Source organism: Podarcis melisellensis (assembly GCF_964234715.1).
Source record: "Podarcis melisellensis genome assembly, chromosome: 1".
Classification (NCBI taxonomy): domain Eukaryota; kingdom Metazoa; phylum Chordata; class Lepidosauria; order Squamata; family Lacertidae; genus Podarcis; species Podarcis melisellensis.
This window is the reverse complement of record NC_138528.1, coordinates 86,392,744-86,404,307: the sequence shown is the minus strand read 5'-3', so window position 1 is coordinate 86,404,307 and position 11,564 is coordinate 86,392,744.

The window sequence follows — 11,564 nt, the reverse complement described above, 5'->3', positions numbered from 1 at the left end:
CCCTACTCTGAGGAAGAGGGAAATGAGCCTTAGAAGCAAATCATTTGTTGGGGGATGAACTGATATCCTCGTGTGCCTCCAGTGGGCAGGGTAGTGGGTGATTTGATCATTATGGACATAGCTACCCAGCTTTATAACGGGAGGCAACCCTGGATTTAATCTTAAGAGGTACCCACAACATTGTGTGAGAAGCATGTGCTGCTGATCTGATTGAGAATAGTGACCACAGTGCTATCAAATTCAACATATATATAAGCTGGGAATTGCTGAGAAGGTTCAGCATGGTCACATTTCACTTCAAAAGAGGAAGCTTCCCCTGTATTGGAAGACTGGTTAAAAAGGAACTTGTAAAGCAAAAGAGCAACTAAAACGATTGACTCCCACATAGAGAAACGTTACAACATTTAGGGCTTTTAAGTTTAGGGGGGAAATGGGAGAGGAGAACATGTTAGAGGTGTATAAAATGCTGCAGTGTGTTGAAAAAGTGAACACAGATGTTTTTCCACTCTTGCTCATAAAACTAGAACCCATGGTCATCCAATGAAGTTGAATTTTGGAAGATTCAGGATGGACAAGAAAAAATTGAGCAGTGGAACTAACTCCCACTAGAGGTACTGATGGCCACCAAAGTGCATGGCTTAAAAAGAGGTTTAAAAGGGTCTATCATTGGTCCCTAGCCATGGTGGCTGTGTACTACCTCTGAATACCCGTTTCTGAAGAACACAATTCAGGAAGTGCTGTTGTGCCCATGTCCTGCTTGTGGGCTTTGTCTTCCCATAGGGATCTAATTGGCCATTGTGAGAACAGGATGCTGGACTAGATAGGCCTTCAGCCTGAGCAAGCAGCTAGATTGGGTTGACAGTGTTGTGTCCTGATTTGAACTCCATTTCCAGGTTGTTAATGCTCTGCTTAGTACATCATTAAATGGTTAGTAATTAGTAACCTTATCATAATCTCTCTAATACAACGGCCAGCTTGTTTGCGCAAATGTTTCACAACTCTTTTAATCTTAACCATAGTCTCAGCTTTATCAGGGCATTCTATCTTTTTGCTTGTTTGCTTTGTTGTTCTGACTGTAGAAACATCCACCTATTCATGGATTTTCACAAAAGGGACCTGTTTTCAACTTGGTTATTGGACCTCTGCCCCCTTTGAATGCTGAATTCTACCAGTACAGAGATAGCTTTTCAGTTTTTCAGGCTTTTTAGATTTCCAAATTAGCCTTAAAACAACTACTACATTATCCTCAAAAGGCACTCTAGGAATCAAGAACTGGGAGCATGCATTGTCTGTAGACAACTCAAGAAACAGTCCAGAAAGCATTTTGCATGGGAGCAAGGGAGGGAGAGAGGAAGAGAGAGAGAGAGATTCGACTGAATAATATTAGCCTTATTCAGAACTTATAAACAAGTCCTGCCCCCCCCTAACAAAGTCCTGCCCCCTAACAAAAACCCTGGCTATGCCCATGAGATGTTTCAGTTTACCAATTAAGCCATGTTCTCTGGAGTATTCCTACTGATGTCTATAGGGCTTCATTCAGGAGGTAAATGGTTTTGAGCACTGACGTCCAATACATGCTTTCACAGTTCATTTTTCATATAAAGGTCTTTGCCCATCAGCTGCTTAAGTGGTGAAGGATGGGGTTGAATCTGTTTCCTCCACTCTATGCAACTCATAAACCATAGTCACGGAATCATTTGTGCCACAAGAGCATTGAAGTGGCATTGAAGAAGGCAGGGCAGCTTTGATTCCATCCCTGTCAGCCACACATTTGACTGAATTTTTCAGCGATCTGCTCGCACTTTCCTTGGCATATGTGGGCCCATTTGGATGCCAGAGATGTTCCCCCCTACTTTCCTATCAATATCACTTCATTAATTACCTACCGTACTCAGCCAAATCCACCCTATGATGGATGACATGGGCAGAGCCTCTCAGAGACTTTGTGCTGGTGGTTGCACATTGTAAACACTGCCGAGCTGATGACAGTCGTCACACAGGCCCATGACTCAGCAACTCCCTTTGTGCGATCTAAATCCAGCCAGAAGCTGATCTCAGCTCTTGTGTGGGGTTCAGACTCCGATAGCCAGCTTGCAGGGATTCCTTGAGAGCATGTTTAGTTTGCAAGACAGGCAGGCCCACACCTGGTTTTTCTCCAGTTTGAAGTGGGACAAGGTGAAAGTGGTTTGTAATTCGAATGAGGAGCAGTAACAACAACAGAGCCCTACCTCCCAGATGTTCAAGTTGGCAAGTAAGGCAGCCTGTCTGACTGGACAGGTTAAATATAGGCCAGGGGACCGGGAATCATAACTGATCCACTCTGGCCTATGGTTGTTGAGGCTTCCTTGCTGATGAGCACAATCTTTATGCAATTCCTTACTTTCTCCAGAAATGAGTGGTATTTCAGAGGGAGGATTCCTGCTGGACATCCCCCAGGTTCAGTGTGCAGTGCTGGATGGAGTCCTGACAGGCAGGCATGATTGTAACAAAGGTAAAGCCCTGACTTCCTGACTGGCAGCTTCATCAAAAACACTTTCCCTTAAGCAGTTACTAGAATTCTGTAATTATCAAGTGATTTGCAGAATTTAACATATCTTGCATGCTCTCACAGAGCCCCTGTCCAACCCTCTGTGCAGTTCTCAGAATGCCTCAGAATAGCAGCATCTTCAACAGACATGCTGCTAAGTTCATTTTGTAGCTCCAAAACATCTGTTGACATTTTCCTTTAGTCATCCTTTCCTTGGGGACACAATCCAAATTCAGTCTATGAGAGGGAAAGAAAAGTGGTATCCTGGTGGTAATCACTTGCCTTTGAAAGATGATGGTCTTGCAGGCATCCCCTTGGATCAATATGAATCACACCTCCAATATAAGCCTGAAAGGCTAATTCTAGATTGGCAGGATCTGATGAAGGTGTAACATTGACATGTTAATAGAGGATACCATGGCTGATGCTCTGCTTCTTATACCACTATTGATTCTGGAGCTATAGGAATTTGTGGTTTCCCTCCTGGCTCATTATCGGCTCATCAGCTGAGAATGACATCAGAGATCTCTTATTTAAAGGCTTCCTCTTTTCTGAGTTTTCAAATTATACTTGTTTTGCCTTCTGTCCACCCACACTTTTGCAGTGCTATTTTGGAATTAGAGTGTGGGGGCAGTAAAGACATTGCCTCGGCACATATGTCATGTTCCCTTCCCTTTCTCTTCCTTTCCTGTACACCATGCATTACAATGCCTCACCCATGACAGGTTGTTTGCATGGGATAGCTCAGTCAGTAGAGCACAAGACTCTTCATCTCAAGGTCAAGGGTTTGAGCCCCACACAGGGTGAAAGATTCCTGCACTGCGGGGGATTGGACTAGATGACCACCGTTGTCCCTTCCAGCTCTGTAATTCTCTATGATTCTATGTGATTTTTATTTACAAACACAGAGTTCCATGTGGATGAGGATGATGAGGTGGGTAGCAGATGATCCACCAGCAGAAATGAAAGTGGTAGATGTACACAAGCAAAGTCACCTATCAGATGGGATGACTGCCCACCATAGAGTCCCTTTCTGAGCTGCTACTTTCCCCTCCAAAACCTCTATATACTTCATGTTGTGCTGAACCCTAGTGTCACCCACCCTGGGGAAGAACCTTCATCCCCTGAAAAAGATGTTATCTCTTTTTTCCTGCAATGATTAGGAGAACTTAACATTGTATTTTCCCCTTCATGTATCACTGCATTGCCATGGTGAAGGGGCTTGAATAACTCAGAGAAGCTATGAGCTATGCCGTGCAGGGCCACCCAAGATGGACAGGTCATAGTGGAGAGTTTTGACCAAACCACTCCAGTAGCCCATTGTGCAAGGGCAAATCCTTGAGCTGATAGAACAAGTTACTCAGCACTACATTAGATGCAACGCAGAGACTTATGGACATCTTCCAATGTAGCAGCTAACCATAAATGACACCCACACAGGTGAAGAAAGCAGGACATGCCAGTGCAAAACTGGCACACTACATTCACAGTACATTTTATTTTATTTATTACAAATGGTTTAAGAATTTCAGTGCAAGAGGGTTTGGCTCTGAATACACAGAGGCACAAAGAATGGTTGAGAGCTGAATTCTGATCCCCCTAATTACAAGATTTGTCATCATTACTAATAAGAACCATTTCCTGCTAGAGTTGCATGTGTCAGCCCAAAGTCTGTGACGCCAGATGTTTCTAGTATTTCTATTCCTGTTGATGGGAAAATGCCTTGTAACATTTGCAAGTGTCTTTATAATGAAACCAGGAGCAACCTGGGAGGGCAGCTATGGGAGCAGAGGAGAGTTTTGTACTCAGGTTTGTGGCAGTGGGGAAAAGATATTTTTATTCTCATTGCAGACACTACTAGAGGTTCTCTAAGCCAGAGCCCCTTTGTACTTCTTGTTCAGTCCAGCAGTGGTTTGCATAACGTCTATCTGGCTTTGACATTGCACTTTCTGCTGACTTGAGCCCCTCAATTATTTTGTGTTTTGGATTAATACTGCACACTGGAATATTGTGCCTTTTTAGTCTCAATGATCGGCTTTGTTTCCTTTGAATGGCCCTCTAGCTAGCTGAAATTCTCTGTATCCAGATTCTCTAAATTCGCTCCAATTGCACAGTCCCATTCATTTGCACCATGCAACTTTAGCAGGGGCAGACTTTGGTCTTTCAAATTTCAGCGGTGTACTGTGTGAGGTCAAATTCAGTGCGCCCCCTGCCTCTCACCTTCCATTCTGCTCAATTCACTATGTCATAGTTGTGGTGCCCTGTGGCACTCCCTAGGATTGGTGCCCAGTGTGGGGAAACCGGTTGTGCTGCTCTAAATCTGCCTCTGAGCTAAGGTTCTGGCTTTGTGGTTTCTGCTTAGAGATCTTGGTCTCCCCACCTTGCTGCAGGATGGGACCCATAATTCACAAACTACATGGCTTCCCAACTGCAGGCTTCTCAGCACTGCTATATAAGCAAGCCAGAGAGATATATGTGTGATAGGTGCAAGTGACAATGTACACGGAGGTTTCATGCTTTTTGCTACATGGAACTACTTTCCATGAAGGAAACATGTAACATTTGAGAAGCCTTTCCAGTATTCTACTCACCTAGGGCCCCTCTAGAATGGTGGCTTATTTGTGGGTGTTTTCTGCAGCCTGCCATTGATGCAATAATCATGCCTAGTGATGGATTCACACTGGACCAACCACACAAGATTCTGCTTTATTCATTGCCCTGCGATGCTTATCCAGTCTTGCTGTATTACTGCTGTCTGGAGAGGCATTCTTCTCTTAAAACCTAAAAAAGGTAAAGGACCCCTGACAGTTAGGTCTAGTTGCAAACAACTCTGGGGTTGCGGCGCTCATCTCACTTTATTGGCCGAGGGAGCCGATGTTTGTCCACAGACAGTTTTTCCAGGTCATGTGGCCAACATGACTAAGTCGCTTCTGGTGAAACCAAAGCAGCACACGGAAACGCCGTTTACTTTCCCGCTGGAGTGGTACCTATTTATCTACTTGCACTTTGATATGCTTTTGAACTGCTAGGTTGGCAGGAGCTGGGACCGAGCAATGGGAGCTCACCCTGTCATGGGTATTTGAACCTCCGACCTTCCAATCAGCAAGCCCTAGGCTCTGTGGTTTAGACCACAGCACCACCCGTGTCCCTATTCTTCTCTTAGAGCGCAACAAAAGTAGACCCAAACAGCAACCCTCTAAACTTGTGTTATGAAAAGTTACAGGATTCCTTCAGGGAACCACAGAACATGCACTGACTTGGAAATGAAGCAGATCCATCACAAAACATTTGCAGGCACAAACAGTATTAAAAGCAGGATTGTGTAAAACCACTCCAATGCTATCATGATACAGATAACTATGATGCACAATTACAAGGATGTCCTGATGGTCCCTTCAAAGGCCACCAACCCTGATGAATATGCCGTACCTTCACTGTCCAAGACAGTATGTTTCCGAATACCAGTTACTGGGAATTCCAGGTGGGGAGAGGGCTCTTGTGTTCAAGTCTGGCTTGTGTGCCTCCCCCAGGCATCTGGTTGGCCGCCGTGAGAACAGGATGTTGTGCTAGATGGGCCCTTGGCCTGATCCAGTAGGATTTTTATGTTCTTCTGTTCTTAATGTCACAAGGATTCCCCCCCACCGAACCCTTGACTGTGGGTGCAAAATCTGCTCTGGACTGTCTCCCCATGTCTATGCTTTAGCTTGCATCTCAATTATTGCCTATCTTGCCACAATCTCCACATTATTCCTGTACTTCAGGGATGGGGAACCGGTGGTATTCCAGATATTGTTTGCCTCTGACTCCCATCAGCACCAGATGGCATGGCCAAAGGGCAAGGATGGTGGGAACAGCAACATCAGGTGGGCAACACATTGCCCATTCTTGCTGCACTGTATGGTCTCTTGGAGCCAGACTAGACTTTAGTATTCTAACCCCAGGCCTGCTTTGCTGCTTACTTTAGAAACACAGCTATTCTCAGCAGATGGATTTTACTTGTATGGCTGCTTTCATAAATTTTTTTTTGAAGCTTCCCCAGACAAATGAAATGCACAATTAATTATTTTCTATGTTATTCCTCCCCCCCCCACACTTACCCGACACAGTGTATAGAGCCCATTCTCTCTTCGACATTTCCTCTTCAGTTCATCACCCCATTGAATATTTCTCCAGGTCTTCCTGTTTGTCAGATTTCCGGAATCAGGTTTACAAAATGTTTCCTCTCATAAGTTCCCTGTTAGATTAGCCCCAGTGGGTCACTTTTCTGAAATGTTCCTTTGCCTTCCTGTCATGAAGTTCAGCAAGTGATTTTGTAGATGAGATTCATTTTACTCAAACCACCAAAGCATTTTGACACACACACACACACACACACACACACACACACCCATCCCCTCAAAAGAACAACCATATATATATATATATATATATATATATATATATGCAGGTTTTGGTGTCCTCGGGTGTCTTCCCGTGTAAAAGTTGTCTAGGCGACGTTTCGACGAGGTCTCACTCGTCATCTTCAGGCTGGTGCTTTCGGCTTCTTGTTACTGGAACAGAGCAGGATCTCAGTGTTTGAGTTCCTATAAATACTGTTGAGGGGGTGTGGTGTATAGCCTCCAATGTTCTGGGCAGAGAGGAAGTTCCCAGGCTAGTGTGCCTTTTCTTCTTTTGTTCCTTAATTACTTGAGGGATATCTTGAGTGATTTCTTGAGTGATATCCTGAGTACCACTTAGGTGGGTCATTAGGTGTGGATTAGTTGCTAAAGTCTTTGTGTCTTGACCTCTTGAACTTTGTGAAGAGTTTTTCTGAGAAGATGGCTGTACTGCACTTAGTTGTGCTCTGGCTTGGCTTCGTGTATAGGGGCGAGCTGTGGTTTTGTGGCCTGTGTCAGCCAGATCTGTGTAGGGATTGCAGGGTATATATATATATATATATATATATATATATATATATATATATATATATATATCCTAATTGCAACATTTCCCTAACTCATTTTCAACAGTTAAATAAATATAGAATTGACTTCGTCAGCTGAAGAATAAACAGTGTTTCTGTTTCACACTGAACATTACCCCCTTCTTAGAATAGGAATAAACCAAAAACAACATCATTTATAGTAGGGATCACCTTCATTGCTACCCATTAATCAGGTGTTAATGTAAATTTCTCTGTGCAAGCAAATGTTAGGTAGAGAGATATGATTTGTTCTGTGTCAATATCCAGCCTAGGGCAGATGCACACAAATATAAGCTTGGAGATTGTGAAGGAAAGTGGTAAGCTGGTACCTCCAGCATATTATACTCTGTCAAGCTTGCAAGTGCAGAAGGCCAGAATTTCCTAGAATTTATACCAAGCTTAGTCAATCCAGATGGTTATACTGCCACCCAATCAAAGAAAGCAAAGTTGGACATTCTTTCTGTTCTTAAAGAGGGCTGCACAGCTTGGACATAAATTTCTCTGAACCAGGCCTCAGTTTCTGATTATGATGTTTCCATCTCAAATCTGTAATTTCCAACACTCAGAGTGACTCAGTGAGCTTCATAGATGGGGCATTGGTGCTGGTCTGAACAACAGACTACCTTGTTTAACATTTTGTCCACTCGGCCACATAGCCCATGAGTTTGCAGAAATTTGAGGAGCACACTATTTTGAATTTGAAAGCCACAGACATCCAGTAAACCTAAAGGAAGAAGTCACTACCTTCTTACCAGTCAAGTCCATATACCATATTTTTTCGTGTATAAGACTAGGTTTCCCCCCTAAAAAATAATGTCGAAAATTAGGGGGCGTCTTATACTCTGGGCCCTCCCCCCCCCCCATTTTCTTAAATCCAAGTCCCCCAAAATAGGGGGCATCTTATACATGGGGATGTCTTATAGAAGGAGAAATACGGTAAATGGGAGAGGAGGAACCTTGTTGGCTAAGGGAGAACATCTTTAAGGGCACCTGAGAGCATTATAAGGGATCCTGCTAACTTAGGGAGTACATGACATGCTGTTTGACACAACTCTGATCTCCAATAGAGAGGAATAGCCACGGAGCTTAGGAGGAATGTCTGGGGTGAGTGAGAGGGTGCGTGTGTGTTCTGCTGATTGCCTCACTTTGCCTAATGGTAGTGCTGGCCCTGGTTCAGCTGCAGAAGAAGGACAGATGAACATTTGGCCTCAACGCTCTTTCTGGAGAGCTGAAAGATGAAGGGCAATGGCAACATCTTGCATTCTGGTTGTGAAGTATAAATATCTTCCAAGGCACAAGGAGGAGGGACATCTATGACATCCTTTCACACTTATTGCAGAGAATGTACAGCACCTGCCAATACTTTGAAAGGAAATTAGCTAACTTTTGGTAAAACCAGAATAAGCAAAATCACAAAAGCCCCAAACGTTAATCAAACAGATGTAAATTTCTGGCGGGCAATAAGAAAGCTTCCAGAGCAGACCTGGAAGGTAGCACTGTGCATTTAATGAAAAGGATCCCAAAAACTTTCCCTTTCAGACTGGGCAATAAACTCATTATTCCCCAAGCGAGTGTGAAAAGGCAAAATGAAAGGCTAGAGAATGGATTCACTTGTTTTAAAAAATAAATACATGATGGGGAGGGGGGCGAGGGTAGAATAGTATTTCCATAATCTCAAGCAAGGGATGAAAATCTTACCCTGCAAACAGAGTTATAGCATATATATTTCTCTTTCTTGGAAAAGTTTTACAGTGTTCCCAGTAACTTCTCCGAGTTTGCAGGCAACACAGCCAAGCGGTGAGTGTTGCGTAACATGCTCTGGAGTGATTCCACTGAATGATCTTATCTTCTATAAGTATGGCTAGGTTATATGATCATCCAGGGACCACCATCTTTTCAAACAAGCCACCCTTCATGCAGCTTTCAGGCAGTGTCCATTTTCTGCTTTCTTCAGCCAGCTGTCATCACGTGCTCTTGTTCTGAAATGGGTCACTAAGAGATAGCCTTAGGAACGGTAATTTATCCACTTCTTTATTATATCCATTTCTTTATTATATTCCATTTTAATTCCATGAAAACATGCATTGGGTTCCCAAGAGGTATCCCACAACCACATAAAGCATACCACTATTTCATAAAACTGTTTTTAGTGGTGCATTTTAAATTGCTGTAACACACTTTGGGACCTTCTTATAAAGAGCAGTACAGTGGTACCTCGAGTTAAGTACTTAATTTGTTCTGGAGGTCCGTTCTTAACCTGAAACTGTTCTTAACCTGAAGCACCACTTTAGCTAATGGGGCCTCCCGCTGCTGCTGCTGCTGAGCCGCCGCATGATTTCTGTTCTCATCCTGAAGCAAAGTTCTTAACCCGAGGTACTATTTTTGGGTTAGTGGAGTCTGTAACCTGAAGCATATGTAACTCGAGGTACCACTGTAATAAGTATAAGAACAACAATAATAGCATCTAGTCCAAACTGCTTAGCCTCAACACAATTGTAGCATCATGTATCTCCAGACCATGCCCTAGGACAGCATGAGGTAATGGGTTATAGATTGCTCTCACGTGGTTGCTACCAGGAAATGCTGTTTGTTAAAGGCACAGAGCAATCTTGCAAAACTACATTCCCCGGTATCTCTTGGCAAAAGCCACTCCAGTTAACCCAGTTTTAAACCCATTGACAGTTGCAGTGCAGATGTGCACTCAGGGTGTGTGAGACCTATTGCAAGCATTTCTCAAGGTGTGTACAAGCTGCTTTAGGCCCACCCACATTGGAAACATCTGTAATAAAAGCTTGAAACCATTGGTTCCCAAACAGCTACATTGCCTTGCTGTGCTGCAGTTTAGTAAGACAAATAACTAAAAGCATCTGAAGAGCTGGAATAGGCTCAGTTCCAGGCAGGGCCTTCTGGAAATCTGGCTAGGATCAAGAAGCAGATAAGGGAAATGATGTGTCTTACCTTGCAAGAGGACAGCCCTCTATTTCAAGGACCACCTCCATTTGAAGGAGACCTCCATTTGAGGAGGTGTCTGGTCCAAGCCCTGTATAACGATCCCTAAAATGGGATAACAAGGCTTTGAAGTTGCTCATCAAGCGTCAACATCTGAACAGTGGACTGAACGGGTCTCCTGGTCAAAGTGTTACCCACTATGGTGAGATATGCTGTAGTTCCACTCAAATGATAGTAATCTGAATTTGCATCTATATATAGATTAGCATATGCAATTTTAATGCAAAATTTTGTCCTCTTTTATGGCAATGTGTTTCTTCTTATATACCAATGTGTAAGTGTCTATCCGAGAGCAGATCCATCATAAATACCACAGTCTGAAGATATGTGTGTTGACTATGATTACTGCCAGGTAAGAGTAGTGCCATATATAATTGCACGCCCTGTGAATTCACTGGGTTACTCTGACTTGCTGCTCCATGAAGACAAGAGCCATGAGGGATTTTTCAGCATCCAGGAATGTCAAGTGTCCTAAATTATTATGAGCAAAACTAGCTTCTCCCTCATCAGATTCCGCCATAAAACTCCAATCCTTTCCCTGCCTTCTGCCCCCCCCCCTTTGTATTTGGATTACAAACTTGTCCAACACATAATGATTTACTTTGGGACACACCATGCCAGAAAGAGAAAGGACAGATCTAAATTTACTTGCCGTTCTAATTTCCAAACAGACTCATTTCCTGCTGTTCCTTTTGTTTTTTATTTCCCTCATTGTGCTCACATTCTGACTCAGAAGAACACGTTTCCTTGCACTGTCAGTTTGGTCGGGGGAAGATTCTTAGTTGCTGATGAAGTCTCCGCAGATCTTGCTATTTATATAAGTGAATTCCTTAATTGCATACCCAAGATCTGACCTGAGAGATCAAATGCCAAGATAATACCCTTCAATGTAGTGGAGGTATCCTGCACTCCCCCTCAAAACCTGCACTCAGAAGGATTCATACCAAATTGCACACATTTACTTTTAATAATGTATTCTTTCTTTAAGCACTAGCTGAGTCTGGGAAGAGTATTTTGGCAAGGTGGTAAAGCAGACGGTGGTTGGGGTGCGTAGGCCAATGTGAA